Consider the following 19,315-nt stretch of genomic DNA (forward strand, 5'->3'; position numbering starts at 1 on the left):
CATTCTTATGCCTGTCACTGTCCAGTTATCCTAGCAGCATTTGCTGAAGAGACTGTTTTCTATTGGACATTCTTTCCTGCTTTGTCAAAGATTAGTTGGCCATACAGTTGTGGATCCATTTCTGGGTTCTCTATTCTATTGCACTGGTCTATGTGTCTGTTTTTGTGCCAATACCACACTGTCTTCATGATTACAGCTTTGTAATACTGGCTAAAGTCCAGCATTGTGATGCCTCCAGCGTTGGTTTTCTTCTTCAACATTACTTTGGGTATTTGGGGGTCTTTTATGGTTCCATACAAATTTTAAGATCATTTTCTCTAGTGCTGTGAAGAATACTGGTTTTATTTTGATTAGGATTGCATTTAATATGTAGATTACTTTGGGTAGTATCGACATTTGTTTTTTTTTTTTTAATTTTATGGTTTTCCTTTTTATTTAATCACAGACGGGTGGGGTAAACATAAACACAGCACAATTACTCCAGATAATTCTTCATATTGTGTACACACCCAGACTGGTGAATGCTACTGAAAGAAGCCTGCGGTCAGCAATGAAATGCATACAGCTGTTCCTTCCCTCACTCAAAAAATTCAAAAACACACAAGCTTAGAATCTCATCAGCACACACTATCCTGTGACAAATGATTCAGACATAAATAGTGGGTGCAAAGAAAGTATATGCTAACACAGGTATAACCTTTGTTAATGAAACAACAAAAGCAGCCATAATGAGTAAGATATATTCAGTTACTGGTAACTAGTTGTGTCCTAACGGGCATTATCAAAAGAGAAATCATGTGCAGAGAAAAGTTCTATATACACACACAATGAGAAAAATAAACTACAATATCAACGCATACATGTTTAATACTGGAAAAATCACAGCCCTCCAAAAGGTCTCCACGTTTGTTATAAAAGTCCTCTGTGCTCAACTAAAATTAAAATGATCTTAAAAGGATAATACTTGTAAAGTTCACTTAAGTTTTTTCAGCCACAGAAACTGCAATGGAAATAAATGTTCAGAGTCATTTTCAAAACAAAGCCAAAAATCTATTCTTCTGGTTGACATGCATGATTAAAAGGTCTGTGTAACGCACAATGCTCTATGCTCCCCAGGACTAGGAAAAGAGACCTCAAGTCAACTTTTAGTTTGCAAATGGTCAGAGGAGTTTGTATTCCAGCAGGAGTTCAAATCTTCTGGATCTTTTCACCAACTACTGAGTTTTTCTTTTCTGATTTTCTCCGCAGCATCAGCTTTGTAATTGTACGAGCAATTGTGCACGTCTGAGTAACCGCGTACGCCACAATACACATGTCCACACCGGCATTCAAACCCAGTAAGTCCTACTTTCTTCCTGCACATGAAACAGCCGTTCTTTTTCTATTTTGGTTTTTCACGAGACTTGCTTTGCTCTTCAGATGGCTGCTGTGCCATATCTGATACTGAAGTTTGCAGGTCTTCCGTGTCAGGGATTGCTTTGTCCACAGACATACTGTCCACTTGGGAAGATGCTACAGATTCTGATAAAAGTGACTGATTTGATACAGGGCTTGGCTGCCCGGATGCAGATGTGGAGTCTAGAGGTAACTGCGCGTGTCGGGGACGCTGTCCTCTGCGCACTGGACCGGAAAAGACTGGGACAGAGTACTGACAGAAGCCGAAGGTGGGCTGATTCTACAATTACTACTATTCTATCTTTGAAGATGCCTTTATAGCACACTGAACACATGCCATTTGTACAAGGGTTCCCATAAAATCCGCAGCCAGTAGAACAAAGCATAAGAACTTGTCTGTGATTAGTTTCTTAAGCCATGTTTCTCTGTTGCACACCCACAAAACCTGCACAATTTTCTCAGGTAGTATTGACATTTTAACAATGTTTTCTTCCGATCCATGAGCATGAAATGTTTTTCCATTTATTTATTTGTGCTTCACTTTCTTTCATGAGCTCTCTACAGTTTTCAGTGTACATATTTTTTTATCTCTTTGGTTAAGCTTATTCCTAGGTATCTTATGGTTTTTGGTGCAATTGTCTTCTGCGCACTTCTTGACTAAGGTATACACCAATGTTCTGTTATTAATCCTATTTTCATGCTATTCATTCTATTTTTTAGTTGTATCTACTCCCTTAACTTCAACAACAAATTGCTCAAACCCTAATTCTCTTCTGAAGCACTGTACCAAATTTATATCTGTCTGATTAGTATTTATTAATACCCCAGAAACATCTCAAACATAACATATAGAAAGCATAGCACCTCATCAGACTTCCAACTTTTCCATTCCTTTCGCATTCTCTAAGGACATTTATTTCTCCAGGCACTCGAAATTAAAAATTTAGCATCGATATTTACCATTCCATATTCTTCATCATTACCTATATTTAAGCATGCATTACATTCTGTGACTTCTACTTCTACAATATATTTTTTTGTAATTTATTACCTAGCTCAAGCCTCATTATCACAAGTTTTCACTATTATAACTTCTGAACTAGGGTCCCTAACTTCAGTCCATCACTCTGTTCTCTTAAATCACAGATGTAATTATATCATTTCACTACCCAAAGACTTTTGTGGCCTCTCACTACTCACAGAAATAGTCAAGCCCATAAAAAAAGCTGAAGCCTTCTATAGTCATCTCCTATTCTACACTTCTAATCTTACCTATCACTCATTTGACCCCACAAATATTAAGAAAATTTGGTGGTAGCCTCTGTTTGACTTGTTGAAACTTCTTTCCCATATCATAACCCTAGCCTCTGAATCCCGGGCCTACTAAATGAGTGAAAACTCATTCATTCAATAACCACTTAGGTACTGAACACTATAATGGAAAATTAGGGGGAAATGGAAAAAAGAGTCCTTATTTTCAAAGATTTCATAGTCCAATGAAGAAAGAGATGAATACATCAAATTACAACATAGTGCTATAAGTATGAAGGAATAAAGACCTGCTTGGGTGATCTGGAGATGGCTTCACATTACCTAATATTTGAACAAGGTCACTGAGTTGGCCTATCTCTCAACTCTCTAAATACTTCAAAATCACTTTATTTCTACCTCTATTCTAACAATACAGTCTTTATAGTACTCATTCATCCATTCACTGATTCAACAATTTTTATTTTCTACCGTATTCCAGACACTTTTCTAAGCAGTAAGCACAAAGAAAACAGACAAAAGCTTCCCATCTTCCTGGAGTTATAATTTTAGTGTAGATAGGGAAAAATGTAAATTATATGGAATATAATAATTTAATAAATACTATGAAAAGTGAATCAAGATAGAGAGCCAAGAAGTACTGATGTAAGGCTGCACTTTCATAGAAATTATTTATTTATTTTTGTAATTCTCCTGTTGGGTTTTTAGTTTTTCAGGGGCAAGAATTGTGGCTTATTTGGCTTCCTATTATGAATGTTTGATCATTGTTGAATTGAACAGATTGTGACAAATTTCCTTGAAATTTCTATAGATTTTTTTCTTTTATAGAAATCTCAGAATCAGTATCCCAAACAAAAATTACACTGTTTGCATGGCAATAGGGAAGATGATTGCTGAGACATTCTACATGATCTCTTCAGTTCATATTCTGTCATAAAGGAGCAATTTCCCTATAAATTCCCTTACTTAAATTTCTCAAATTAAATTATAGATTTCAGGAACAATAGCAAAAACAGCAACAACAACAATTGTGGATATTAATGGAGGTGTGTTTTTTTTGTAATAGGACGTGCTTTATGTGTATAGCAACCCAAAAACATAATAAAAAAATTAAATAGTTTGTGCTTCATAACTAGGTCAATTAATTTTAAAAGGGAATTTAGAATGAAAGAATAATGATAACAGTTTCAAAATTACAAGTCTTAATCTGTGAATGCTGAACTATAATTATAAACTACACAACTACAAAAAGAATTTAAAGGTCTTGACAGTTTCTCTGGATAACCATTTTTGACATAACATTCACTATAGAGAATCATCGATACAATTTTTTTCAAATGAGATTTTATTAGCTTGTGCATATTATAACTCAATAAAGATGATGTTTGAGTCTGGGAAAATCTTTAACTCAATTATAAGCTTTCACAATTAACCACCTAACTTTTGTTTAAATAATATCAAATCCATCTGCTTAGTGTCTTTATACTAAAATCAATTATATCAGTTCGTTTAGGATATGAAAAGTGGAGCCAATGCTGAATAACAACCCCCAGTGATTAATTGATGTCAGAGTAATAATCTGCACTGCAGTTTTCCCCAGAATCGTTGAGGCATTAAACCACTCAATGCTTTGGAGAGGGAGGAGACACTATGTAGAACTTCAAGATGAGTTATATAAACTTTACCATTAGTAACACGTTCTGGAAGAACAGCAATGTGTGTCACTTATGGTAGCATGAAAGTAAAGGTCATAGCATTTCTAACTGCAATGATATACAAACAAAAGCCCTCACAACTTTAGAAAGATGGGTTATGTGAAACATTCCTTATTTTCTTCCCACTATAAGTTTGGTTACAATTTGGTAGGCAGAATCTCATAAAGCTTTCAGATTCATATCCCATGTAATTTCAAATTTGCAAAATTTTGTAAAGTAAACTAACTGAAAAATGACCAGGAACTTCCAATGTACCAGTTATTTTTTTTCTTTTTTTAATTTTTTATTCCCTCTTTTCATTTTTACATAGTACATATTATCCCTGTGAAAAGTGAACAAGAGATCAAATGCTCTCTCTGCAACCTTACCAGGAGAAGGAAAGGTATTTTTTTACCTTATTTCCTATTTCATCCAGACAACCCCCAGGACCCCATAAACCCATCAGAAAATTCTCTCTGACAGTTGACAACAAACCAGCCTCTCACCTGAGGTCAGAGAATAGGGTTGGATAAAAAAATTGTCTGGTAATTAACATATACTACTAAATATTGATAACACTTTCCAGAGACAGTTTTGGAATTCATCTCAATAACCCAGAATAAGAACAGGCAAAGTCTGTATCAGTCAGACTGAGCTATTCCTCAGGAGCTGTGCATATTTCAGTTGCTTTGATGATTTCAAAGAACAAATTGTGTGTGTAAGCAGTTTTCCTTGTTGGAATTCTGTATACAGCACATGACAACCTAGTTTCCCCTTTATTTCATTTTTCAGACATGTAATTAGATGTTTCCATCTAATTCATGTATATACTATATAACTGCACATATAGTTACATTCAATTTTCTTACCTTCAGAGTGCCCAGCAACATGTCTCCCACTTGGTATCACCCACCTCATAGATATGTAAAAAGTGTTAACACTGAAAGTAAGCTTAATACAGTCAATGTCTTCCTCCCATTTATTATACATTCACCAGCAAAGTCATTTATTATTAAAATGTTTTTACTGGAAAAATGCCGTCGTATTTGAATGATTGGGGAAAAATAAATTCTTTGTATGAAAAAATAGGTCATTTGAGATTTCACCTGAAAAACAAATTGATGAAGAATATGGAAATGCATTTGAATTAGACTGAAAGGCTCCAAGAGTACACTCTGTAGTGAAATTAGTTTCTTCAACAGACAATATGTCTCATTAGCAATAGGAATCTAACTTTTATTATACTTTTCTTATATTTTTCACTTCATGTTGTAATAGTTAAAATATGCGTTAATGACCAGATGAATGAATCTATTTGCTGTGGCTATTCTGAGCCCCTTGAATGAGCAAAACATCTAGCCTGAACCTTTGAAAGAAGGTAGAATTAACTTGATGATGTATAATCTGGTCTCAGATAATGATCTGATGGGAAGGGTCACCTTTATAGAAAGCACAAAGGATATTAACAATTAGATGAAGGCCCACTACTGTGCATGTTAAGTCATTTAGTATCTTTCAAATGAAGGCATAATGTTGTTTATATTGGTTCTGTGTCTCTGATAGTGATGTGGTTCAGAGTTTATCAGAAATTTTATGGGAAGATCTAGAATTGAAGATCCAAGAACTATACTAAAATTATTTATGGGAAGTAAGTAAACCTGAAGTCTGTTTAATAGCACACCTTTATCATTCTGGAAAGAGGAGCTTAAATAATTACTTTAATTTTAAAACTTAAGAGAAACTGAGGTGTTTTTTAAGAAACTACATATAACGTTCTTACTTGCAAAAGAGTACTTCCTCACTACACTTTATTTTTTATTTTTTAAGACTGACAAGTTTTAAATACAATAAAATAATGAACTAGTGTTTAGAATCTATAATTTTACTATTGTAAGGATTTTAATCTAATTCAAAGTTAGTTCAAAATATTTTAATCTAACTTAAAGTTAGTTCAACTGGTTGGAGACTTGAAGGTGGAGATAAAACAAATTGCGGTCACTGTGTTTTCACTTACTTAATAAGTCCAAGCAAAATGAACAAGGATAATTATAAGGGAAAACAGCCAGGTACAACATGAATTATCTCTTGAAGCAATGGAATGTTTGAATCCAATTTCCAGATGACAAATTTTTACTGTAATAAGATTCTTAAATCCAGGAATAACATTCTGAGGAAAGAGATAAAAATAACACTGTGTACAATTAAGTCAAGAAATATTTTGCTTTGGTAATTCCTAGTTATTTTTAACCAACTTATATGCTCAGTATAAGGCAACTCATTCAGATGTAATGATTCAAACATTATGTCTTTAGAAAATATGGACTAGGCTATAGTCCTGCAAAAGTTTCACAGAGAATGGGCCATGTAGCTTCTCTTACATGTGAGATGAAGTACCTCCTCCAAATCACTCTGGTTGGCTCTCAGTTGTAGGAGGAGGTGGGGAGGGGACAGTTCCATTTGTTAAATGCAATGTTTTGACCTTAAGCGTTGTGCTTGACAAATTGAGCAAAGATAATTAACATTAAAAAAGTCAAACATTCTATAACTAGAGAAATGAAAAAAACATTTGTTTCTAATATATTTTCTGACAACCAATGAATAACAGAGAAAATGTTATTAAACTGAATTATTGTTCATTAGGAAATGAATGGAATAATTTTATCCTAATAAACATCAGGTTGGATAAGGAGCAGGAAGTTACATGAAGGGAAAGTATTATCTGTAATTTTTTCCAGGGTTTTTGTTGCCAAAACCCTACTCCTTGTTAATTCTTTAGTGTTTATTTTATTCCCTGGAGATTCCTTCATATGCATGTGTACAAGGAACTATTTTCTAAGTTAATCTGATGACTTATTTATTTCATTTCAATTTTACAGAATGATTTCAGAACTCAAAAAAAAAATGAAGGGGCACCTGGGTGGCTCAGTAGGTTGAGTGCCCTACTTTGGCTTAGGTCATGATCTCATGGATTGTGAGTTTGAGCCTCACATCAGGCTTGCTGCTGTCAGTGCAGAGCCTGCTTCGGATCCTTTGTCCCCCGCTCTTTCTGCCCCTCCCTGCTCGCTTGCTCTCTCTTTCAAAAATAAATAAACATTATAAAAAAAAGGAAATAGCTGTCCAACATTACTCTGGCTTTTTCCAAATTGCATGAGTTAGAATAAATCATCAAAGCAGAAGGAAGTGAATCAAATTTCAGGAATCATAAAAATTATTTCAACAGAACACAGGCAGCAGTCCATCACAGGCTGAGTACTTTCAACAGTGGGATACTTTGACAATTGCAGGCACCTAAATTATTAGGTGGGAGATGGGGAGATTTAAAGATTTTGACACGGGGTGCCTGGGTGGCTCAGTCAGGGTAGCATTTGACTCTTGGTTTTGGCTCAGGTCATGATCTCACAGTTTTGTGAGTTCAAGGCCCACATTGGACTCCAAGGTGACAGTGCAGAACCTGCTTGGGATTCTCTGTCTCCCTCTCTTCCTCTCTGCCCTCCCCCACTTGCACTGTCTCTGTCTCTTTCAAAATAAATAAGTAAACTTAAAGTATAAAGTTTTTTTGAGACAAGTCAGGCTAAAATGTTATTGTTTCTGAACATCTATATTTCATTTAATACTTATAACCTAATGACCCATGATGATCCATATTTCCAGCCCCAAATTTATCCCTGAGCTGCAGAGTAATAAATAGTAAACATTTATACTTCAATGTCCCAAATGGCACAAAAATTACCAATTTTGATCCTCATGACGTGTTCTTTATTGCAAGTCAGAAGCATCCCCTGCTCAATCCTGAAGCCTGACATCATTGCTTTTAACTCATCACTTCCCAAATTGAAGTGCTCCTCCTCTAAACCAAAACTATCAGAAAAACTTCTAAGTCTATATTTTTTCCCCAGGTTGCATCATGACTATTTGCCCAGTAGCACAAGCAAGAAACTTGACAGTAGTCAAAGATTTCTGCCTCTTCCTGCCTCTGGCCCCTATTCAATGCGTGCACGTGTGTACACACACACACACACACACACACACACACACAGTCACTATGAGAATTCTATCGGAAGATAGAATCCAATCCTTACTTCTTATCTCCACAGCCACTAATCTAGGCCAGACCTTCAATGTCCCTCTCCATAACAGTTTTCAAACTTTACCATTGACATCAGAAATATATTTCTATCACAAAATGTTATATCACTCCTTCCAAAACGAGATGGAAAAAAAAAGGATTGTGAGAAGTAACTGTGAGGGAGAAAGAAACTGTGAAACACTTTCCAATTGTATTAATTGTATTATAACTTTTAGAGTCTGAGTGTCATTGTTGAGTTCTCCCTTTCCCCATCCTCCTACAATTCCTGTTCATTCTAAGTCCAGAATGTCTCTAATATTTACCATTTGTTTTCTGTACCTACTGTCACTACCTTAATTCAGGTTCTTATTTTTATTTTTTTTACATTTTTAATTTATTTTTGAGAGAGAGAGAGACTGAGCACAAGTGGGGGAGGAGCAGAGAGAGAGGGAGACACAGACTCCGAAGCAGGCTCCAGCCTCCGAGCTGTCAGCACAGAGCCCAATGCAGGGCTCAAACTCACAGACCATGAGATCACGACCTGAGCTGAAGTCAGATGCTCAATGGACTGAGCCACCCAGGAGACCCAGGTTCTTCTTATTTTTTATAGCCTTTCCTTTTGTCAAAATATAAATGCTTTGTGGTTTTTTTGTTTTGTTTTGTTTTTGTTTTTGTTTTTGTTTTTGTTTTTGCTTATAAAGATAACACAAAGGCGCCTCAGTGGCTCAGTCAGTTTAAGCTTCTGACTCTTGATCTCAGCTCAGGTCTTAATCCCCGGGTTTTGAGTTCAAGCCCTATTATGGGCTCCATGCTGAGAGTGAAGGCTACTTTAAAAAAAAATAAAAAGTAACACAAACTAATTACATCAAAAACTTTTCAGAAAAAGCAGAGAAGTCTATTGAAAAAAATTAAAATCATCTGCTATCTCACTTTTAAGAAATTGTCATTGTCCGTATTTTGATGTAAATCCAGACTTTTTCCATATGAATTTTCCTTCTTCCCTCTTATGTTCTTCTCTCTTTTCTTTTTTCTTTCCTTTTTTCCCTTCCTTTTACCTCTTAACTTTTTATGAAACTTCTATTATGCACCAGGCACTGTGTTAATTGTTAGGGATACCCGTGAACAAGACAAATTTACTTTCACCAAACTTACCTTCTAGTGGAAGAAATAGGCAACAAAAAATAATTACAGATTGTGATTAGTGCTATGAGAGATATAATAAATATTATACTGTGATGAGGCATGACAGAGGGAACTTAATATAGATGTAATCAGGAAAGGCCTCTCTGAGGAGGTGAAATTTAAACTAAGACCTTAAGTATAAGAAGGAGCCATTTTGGAAAAAAAAATGAAAGTGGCTTCCCACAAAGATCCATTTTCAAAGTCCATGTTCAAGGATCTTGAGGTGAAGCAGAAGGAAACATCAAAGATGGGCTTATCCTAAATATATTTTTCTGTAACCTGTTTTTCTTCATTTAATATATGGTGAATACCAATAAATGTACGTCAACATTTTTCATAACAGTAATAGAGATGTAGATTTTCCCCCATTTTTAAATTTTATTTTCATTTCAATATAGTTAGCATATCATCAGTTTGTTCTCTATAGTTAAGAAACTGTTTCTTGGTTTGTGCCTCTCTCCCTCTCTCTTTCTCTTTTGCATGTTTATTTTCTTTCTTAAATTCCACATATGAGTACAATCTTATGGCATTTGCTTTATTTCACTTAGCATAATATACTCTAGGTATATCCATTTTGTTTTACCTTGGGAAACTGTGGCCACTTGTAAACCATACAACAGTCTTCTTGAATAGCATATGTGCATATCACATTTTATACATATCTGAGAATATTTCTAGGCATAAAATTTCTATTTTGAAATTTACATACAATGTTAAGGATTTTGATATATATTACCACAATTTCTTTCAGAATTGTGGTACCAATTACACTCTCAGGGGTAATTATTGAAAGTTTATCATTTTCTTGTCAACACTGTGTATTATATTTTTTCTTATGACATTCTGGATATGGGGTCTGATATCTTGTTTTAATGTTCATTCCCTTGATAACTATTGACATAAAGTATTTTTAATATGCCAATTTTCCATCCTTCTACTGGGTATTTTTCTTTCTCTTTTTGATTTAAGAATTCCTTACATGTTAATATTATTAACAATCATATATGCAAAGTAGTCTCCTAATTCTTTCTTTTTTAAAGTTTATTTTGATGTACTTTTAATTACTGTACAGTCAAATCTGTCATTCTTTTTCATTATAATTTCTGTGTTTTTTTAAACATTCTTAGAAAGGCTTTCCCCATGGCAGATATTTTATAAACATTGACCTATATTTTCTTATAGTACGATTTTAAATTTTTCCTTTAAATATTTTTCCATCTTCAAGATTTGGATAAGGTGTGATATAGAGATCTATGGCAGAGATAATAGTGATTACCAATACTTCAGCTATTTTCTTGCATTTTACAAACCCTTCACTGTTAGGAAGGAGCATATGACTAGTTATGGTGGGTTATGGAAAAAAAAGAATCAACTCACAGCACTACGGCTATGTCTTTCCCTTCTGCAATGTCTAAAGAAGTCATGTGTTCCAGGAACTACAACCATCAGGTATTTATCCCCCTGTCAACAGCCAGTTGGCATGTATTGAAGTGAGAATTAAGCCTTAGTTTTTCTAAGCCACTGACATCTCAGGGTTGATTTGTGACTGTAGCATCACATAACTTAGTGGTTCCCAAACTTTAACATGCATCATAATTGCTTTGATAGTTTGTTACAACACAGGTTGTAGAGCCCACCCTCAGAATTTCTGATTCTGTGTTTCTAGCATGGGGCCTGATAATTTGCATTGGAACAAATTCTCAAGTGATACTGATGATAATGATCCATGAACCACACCTTGAGAAACACTGCTCTAGCTCACAAATAACTAACATATAGTTGGGCCGGTTTTTATTACTTGATTGATTTTCTCACAGTGACTTACTTTCCTATCAAAACACTAGTTTACACTTTTAATTATTATAACTATATATTTTAGTATGTGGTAGGAAAAGTCCCATCTCTAATTACTCTTATTTCAAATGCTCATCTTCCAAGGGTATTTTTATTTTCAGATAAAGTTCAGAATCATTTTACTAAGATATAAAGTAACAAATTCTACTGGAAATTTCCTGAGTTTGTGTTAAATTTAAATATTAATTTTGAGGGATGCCTGAGTGGTGCTGTCAGTTAGCATCCAACTCTTGACCTTGGCTCAGGTCATGATCTCCTTATTTCTGAGTTCAAGCCCTGCATTGGGCTCTGTGTTGATGGTGAGGAGCCTGCTTGGGATTCTCTCTCTCCCTCTTCCCATCCCCTGCTGGTGCACACACACAAACACACACACAAACACTCTCTCTCTCTCTCAAAATAAATAAAATTAAAAAAATTAAAAATAAAAAAATTAAATATTAATTTAGAGAGAATTATATTTCAAATCATTCAATGCAGGAATATGAGATTTTCACTTATTCAAAACTGCTTATATGTACTTTAGTAAAGTTTGATTATTATCTCTTGCCTGGACTATTGCAATAATCTCTTATAACTCTCCTACCAATTCCAGTCTGATATTACAACCTTCCCAGATCAGTCTGCCAAGAGAAGGGCCCCCCAACATGAAATTCTACTATTTTAACACTCCTGGTGTTATCTCACTCCTAAGCAAATAAGATAAAAACTCCTTAGCCCATGTTCTAGTCTTTAGCTAAAATATCATGATTAAGAGAAATCTAATGCTATTGGTAGTCAATATATATAATGACAAAGACTTTTTAAATTTTGGAATTTAGAGCTAGGTGGAGGGACATAAATGTTAACTTCTGAATTTAATATATCATTTATTAAACAAGTTAAATAATTTTCAGTTTAAATAAATAAAGACTACCCTTCCAAATTACTCAGAATATATTTAGATTCCAGACTTGGGATTTTCTCTAATCTGTTTTACTAATTTATCCAAGTTCAACTGTTGAATTTAGCCAGCTTCAAAATAATTTAAAATGAATAAAAAGACTGAAGGGTTAAGTGGATAATCAGTGTTTCCTCCTTTTTTTTTTGACTCACTTATTATTAAGTAAAAATAAATGGGGGAGGTACTAATGCATTTCCTAATTATATTGAATAATTGAGCATGGGAATCAGTAAGCAATTAAATCCCAGGCTATTGTGAGATGGCTTGTTTGTGAAGACTCTTGTAAAACTTAATGCTGATATTATTTAGGGTAATATTAATTGCTGTAACAACACAACAACAAAACCTGAAAGTTCCAATGGTTCAACAAATAAAAGTTTATTATTAATGAAAATGTAAAATTCAGTTATTATTGGTCAGTGTATATCTTTCTTCCATATGGTGATACAGGGACCTAGGTACCTTTCTAGGTCCTTGGAATGCTTTGTATTCAGCTGGCAGATTGAAGAACTGAGCTCAGCAAAAGCATACCAGCTGTATCAAGATAACCTATTCCCCAAGTGACCTGCATATTTCTGTTGATGTTTCATTAGGGAAAACTAGTCATATGGGCACAACAGAATGCAAAGTTCATGGTAGGGAGGTGTTGTATTTGGCTGGACAGCTATTTTTAGGTGGCAGTTCCACACTATGGAAATGGAAGAGCATAGACTTTTGGTGAAAGATCAGCCATTTCTATTACATGGTGTTTTTCACCATGTTTACAAAGTGATTGAATATCTGGGTAGGATATTATGGCTAATAACTTTTTGCCCCTCACCACCTTCTAACCCATGCCATATTGTAGTATTCATTATCTGACATTCATACTTTCACATTAGATCATCTGTTTTGTGCACTAATTGTTTCATGTGCAGATTTTTTGTCTCCTCAAACATATTATAAATTTATCCAAGACAGATAATATGTAACACAGAATGAGTGTTAAATATTACTAAATTCAACTGAATGCTACCACACTTCTGCAAACTTTGTAAGAGGTTTTCATAATTCTCCACATCAAAATTAAGCTCCTTACCCTTCGCTGTTATTCTTTCAACCACTTGGTAACCTGTCTCTCCCCTCATACAGCCTAAATCAACTTAATCAACTCTCTGAAAATCATTGAAAAGCTTAAGGCTCTTCAAAGGCAACAAATTAAGATAAGCAAAATTCTTCATATGCTTTAATTCAAGGCCTAGATTATAAATTATTCTAAATTTATGTGGAATAGAAACGTATAAATAATTCATGGCTAAAAATAAATGTCCTGGAAAATAATTGACTAAGAGGAAGTAGGAATGGGGACTGGTTTTATTGACTTCTAAGTGCCCATATCAAAAGTTGATATGGTGACAGTACTTGTGTATGATTTAGCCAGACACATATTAAGCCAGCAAAAACCTGGATAATGGCTATAATGTTTGTTCATTCAGAGCCTCAATCCAGAGAAGTTATTTGTCCTCCAATCCAGGAGTATAATATGCTCCAGTTAGCCCAGGAAGTTTTAGTTCATGTCTGTTGTACTGACATAATTATTAATATGCTCCTTCCAGTCTTAAAAAGTACCCCACTTTAAAGAATAAATTATATGGTCATCCTAGCCAAGATTCCTTAAATCTTCTTGATACTGCCTCGATGACTGCTGAAGCTTTTCTGAAGCTTTCCAACTTCCCTATTATTATTATTTCACACTACTTCTCTTGTAGGTGACCTTTTCGGATGCTACATTGTTGGCTATTCCCAAGATAGCTAACAAAATGTGAGCAGTACTACTGCTGATGGAATCTTCATTACATCAAAGATACAGCTCTAGTCATTGGCTACTTTGTCTCCATTTTCAGTGTTCACTATTTCAGGAGACCTTGAAGTTGGGAAAGGTTGTCTCTACAACCAGTAAGTACAATCAGTAGCTTATTTTTATGAATTCTGTGCTCTTGAACAGAGCTAACCCAAAGATTATTTGAATGGACCGCTTATTGTCACATGAAAAAAAATCCTCTCTCCACCATTCATAAGTCCTTCACAAATGATTCTGTACTCCTAAAAACTGAAGATGGTATTTCTCTTCCTGTTTTGTCAGAATTATAAGTCCTAATGCTTTGAGGAATGTAACTTACAGTCTTCAAAATCTGTTCCAACATTTTCCCCAGAAGGCAAGAGATATACATTCAAACAAGTCCCCTTGATTAACTCTTTTGATGTCCCATTGTTGGACAAAGTTGGAATGAAAATTAGAGCCCCATTCAGAAGCAATGTCTTTTTGTAACTATGATTCCATGATGTTTTATAAAAATACTTCTTCTGATCTTTAAATTAGATTATTACAAAAAAAATTTAATGTTTATTTATTTTTGACACACACACAAAGAGAGAGAGAGAGAGAGAGAGAGAGAGAGCACGAGTGGGGGAGGGGCAGAGAGAGAGGGAGACACAGAATCCGAAGCAGGCTCCAGGCTCTAGGCTCCAGGCTCCAGGCTCCGAGCTGACAGCACAGAACCAGACACTGGGCTCGAACTCACAGACCATGAGATCATGACCTGAGTGGAAGTCAGATGCTCAACCAACTGAGCCACCCAGGCGCCCCATTTATTTTTAGAATTGAGATCTTCTTATGTACTTCCCAATATCTTCTTTTTCTTGTTCTGTTGCCATTTTGTTTGTTAGTTTAGGTTTTGTAATATGATGTTAAAAATGGAAATATTTAAGTCTGAATTTGGGGTTAATCTTTAAAATATTTGGTACCACATCTGACAGATGGAAGTCCACCAGGTGGAATTTATAAAGGTGGCTGAATACTGGTTTCAAGATCTTAGTTAAATTCTCTGTTTTCAGCTTATAAAAGAGTTTGGAGAATTTGATAGAAGATTGGGAGTTTAGGGGAGATTTTTGGAAAGAACTGTTGGTGTGCTCTAAGTGCTATTTTCTCAAAGTACGGATAGTGAGAAATGTTCACCCTTAATCACAAGTTGAAGAAAGAATTATCCAACAGAAACAAGTGGAGAGGTTAAAATATGCCCATATCATATATTCAATCTAAAGGGCAAGATTGTTGGCTATTTGCTCTTAGAGCAGAAAAAAATGTTGTATTTGAGTGATGCCTGCACTCCCAGAATTTGTTGTGACAAAGGATACATGAGTGTATCTTCTAAAGAATAGGTAAGCCACAGACAAGAAAGAGCCAGCATGGAGTTCCTTAGAGCCTGACCTAGAAAGGTCATGGGAGAGATGTCCTAAATAGGAGGGTGAATTGTTAGATTCTTATATGATGAAGAAGGAACCATAAAGCAAAAGCCAGAAGAGATACATTCACAAGCATCAGGAGAAATGTGAGTTATTTCCAGCAATAAGGTGTTCTCTGAAGAAGGTAATAAAGTGTTCCATGAAAGAAAGAATCAAGCTCAAACATCTACCAAACCCAGGGAATAACTGTTCCTTCTCATAGCAGTGTAGTAAATTAACTCCTTTACTGTCCTTTTGCTCTTCTCATTATGCTTTTCCCTTACTATGAAGAAGTCAAAAATTAACAAGATAGAAGAAGAAATGGAAAATAAAAGGTACACAAAACATGTCTCCCTTCCTGTTTAAGTTAGTGACCCTGGCAGCAGGCCTGATTTTGGATATGAGTGAGGCTTTGAATAAAGTTTATAGTTTTATTATTACACTGCTGAAGATATATCATTTACTGAAATGAGACTCTTATTACTTAAAAGTAATTGAAAAAGTTATAGAAATTTCCTTGATTTGTATTCAGAGGCAAGAGAAGAACTCATTTCACAGAATAAATTTAAAGAAGTCATAGTAAATTAAAATAAAGCTGCCTTCTCATTATATCTTACAAGTTGTGTTTGATAAATGCATCAGTTACATGGTAATTATCTCCAAGTTGACTTTATTCATTCCTGAATAAAAATAAATCTATCTAGATCCAAAAACTTCTAACAGATTGTGTATGTGGAATTCCCTTGACTTTGTTCTCTATCCATTTGTCAGTTGAACGAATAACTTGTCAACTATTTTATATGAAGTGTTAGAAAGTAGTAGTTAAAAGTGACTTTGAAATAAGAAACACTGGGGCTCATACCCTGGCTCCACCACTTGCCATATGGCCTTGGGAAGTTATTTCAATTTCCTCATCTGTCAGACTAGAATGCTAATACTTAACCTATAAAACTGTGAAGATAAAGTTAGGTGACAAATGTTGCAGAATACACGAGATTCATATACTATTATATACTGAACATGGGTTGCTGTGCCTAATTTCTAGCCCAAATCCAAGAATCTATTTTTTTAAAATTTATGTTCTACTCGACTGAGAGGAGATCTTCTATTGTCCCCACAACTTCATACTCTAAAATTCTTATTATATAGAGTATAGATTTTAGGACCACTACACCAACACATATTACTTAAAAATACCCTAATCTGTCCACCCATGCTCTATTACTTATAGTAGTGCTAGCTTCTGTAACAAACTAAAATTTCAGTGGCTCATGACAGTTTATGTCTTGCTGGAACAGTTGTTCAATGAATATTCCATGTGTAAACTTCTGTGTGGAGATTTAGAAACTCAGTCTCCCTTATTTGATAGCTCTGTCATTTCCTAGGGCCTAAAAGTCCACCTTAAGCTAGAAGATAGAAAAAATCACAGTGGAAAGAAATGCCTACTTTTGAACCACTTCTGCCTGGAAGTGGCACAATTTACTTTCATTCACCTTCTTTAGGCAAAGAACAAAGCTATATCCAGATATGAGGAAGACAGGGAATATAATTTTTAGATGGACAGTTGTTTCCCAAACACAACTCTACAATATAAAAAGATCATGGATTTTCAGAAGATAGCTAGTTGTCTGCCATGCTGGCTAATAGTGTTTTCCTTCAGGAAACTACATACTCCAGAATGAATATATAACTCTTTCACTATATCATCGATTCATTTTGGGAATTTCAGTTTCTAACAAGATTTAGAAATGAGTTACTAATAGAAACTGAATGAACATGGTGGGAAGAGGGATAAAAAATCACTACCCATGCAATAAAAAAAATTGTATCCTATTTTATGGTTAGTACAAAATTTGAAATTCTGGATGAAAGAATAAATGAAAAAAAAAGATAAAAAAATAGTTCTCCCATTTTCCTCAAGTTTAACAAATTTGTTCTATTCCTAGCAACTTAGAATATATTGGCCACCAATTTTGTTTATAGATGCAATTCTAACAGCCTATTAGTAGACATTTCCCCATATTTTTGGCAAGTGACTGATAATTGGTACCAGGTTTCAGTGTTGTTATGAAGTTTTGTGTGTATGTGTGTGTCTCAAAAGATTTTAGCAGGAAGTTGGGAAAGGCTATATCTGGTAAAATTAGTTATATATGAATTAATACTAATAAACTATATTTTAAAGTACTTTATTATCTGACCCCAATTGACCTAACTTATTTCGTGGTATTTCCTCGTTCTCTAGTCAGATATTTATTCTCACTGTACTACAGGTAAACCAAATTAATCCCTACCTATGTGATTCTATTTTATTATCTTCCATTGTTGTTCAAAATGCCATACTGTATCCCTTCCAGCTCTCTAAATATTATTCATTTTTCAAAACCAACTCAACCATAATTTTTCCCATAAGATTATCCCCTGTAACTTCACTTTCACTAATATCGATTTCCTTTGAACTACACAGTGGTAATGTTTGGCACATACGGTATTAAGTTTTCTTTCTTCATCCTCTGTGTTATTGTTGTCTACTAACAAGTTTATAAGTTCTTTGGAGGCAAGAACTATATACTTTCACAGCATCAAAAAAAATTTGAAATGTAATTGTGAAAAACAACGTGAGCTTTGCCTTCAAGGAAATGGATTCTAACATACCAATTTCTGCTTCTATGTAAAATTTATAATGCCAATGTGACATGGAATTTTCTGCTTACTTAGAGAATGCTTGGGAAAACATTTTTTAATTAAAAAATTCTTGGGGTGTCTGGTTGGCTCAGTCATTTGAGCATTTGATTCTTGATTCTGTCTCAGGTCATGATCCCAGGATCATGGGATCGAGCCCCGTATTGGTCCTTGTGCTGAGTGTGGAGCCTGTTTCAGATTCTCTCTCCTTCTCCCTCTGTCCTTTCCCCCACTTGTGATTTCTCTCTCTCTCTCTTTCTCTCTCTCTCTCTCTCTCTCACACACACACACACACACACACATAAAAAATTCTTATCATGGTAAAAAATATATAACATAAAATTTGCCATTTTAACCATTTTTAAGTACACGCTTCAGTCGCATTAAGTACATTCACATTGTTGTGCAGCCATCATCACCATCCATCTACAGACTGTTTCATTATCTCAAACTGAAACTTCATAGTCATTAAATAATAACTCCACATTCCCCCTCTCTTTAGCCACTGGAAAATGCTATATTTATTAATTTGACTGCTCTGCATACTTCATATAAGTGGAACCATACAGTATGTTTCCTCTTGTTTAGCTTATTTCACTTAGCATGTCTTTAAGATTCACCCACATAGTAGCATGTGTAAAAATTTTATATTTTTAATGCTGAGTGATATTCTATTGTATGTACAGTGATACCTCAATTTATCACACTTTGTTTTATTGCACTTCAGACATTGCATTTTTTACAAATTGTAAGTTTGCAACAACTCTGCATTGAATAAGTCAATTGGACCCATTTCCCCAACAGCATGTGCTCAATTTGTGTCTCTGTGACACACTTTGGTAATTCTCAAAATATTTCAAATTTTTAAAATTATTGTTATATTTGTTATGGTGAACTGTGATCTGTAATCTTCAATTTTATTATTATAATAAGGGGCACCATGAAGTGTGCCCATGTAAGATGGTGAACTTAATC

At 34.6% G+C, this 19,315-nt stretch overlaps 1 pseudogene; it reads right to left on the reverse strand.

Moving 5' to 3' along the window:
• Nucleotides 1-1,188: 1,188 nt before the first annotated feature.
• Nucleotides 1,189-1,814, reverse strand: LOC102900404 (annotated as a pseudogene).
• Between the last annotated feature and the right edge of the window lie 17,501 nt (nt 1,815-19,315).

Source organism: Felis catus, chromosome X, assembly GCF_018350175.1.
Source record: "Felis catus isolate Fca126 chromosome X, F.catus_Fca126_mat1.0, whole genome shotgun sequence".
Taxonomy (NCBI): Eukaryota; Metazoa; Chordata; class Mammalia; order Carnivora; family Felidae; genus Felis; species Felis catus.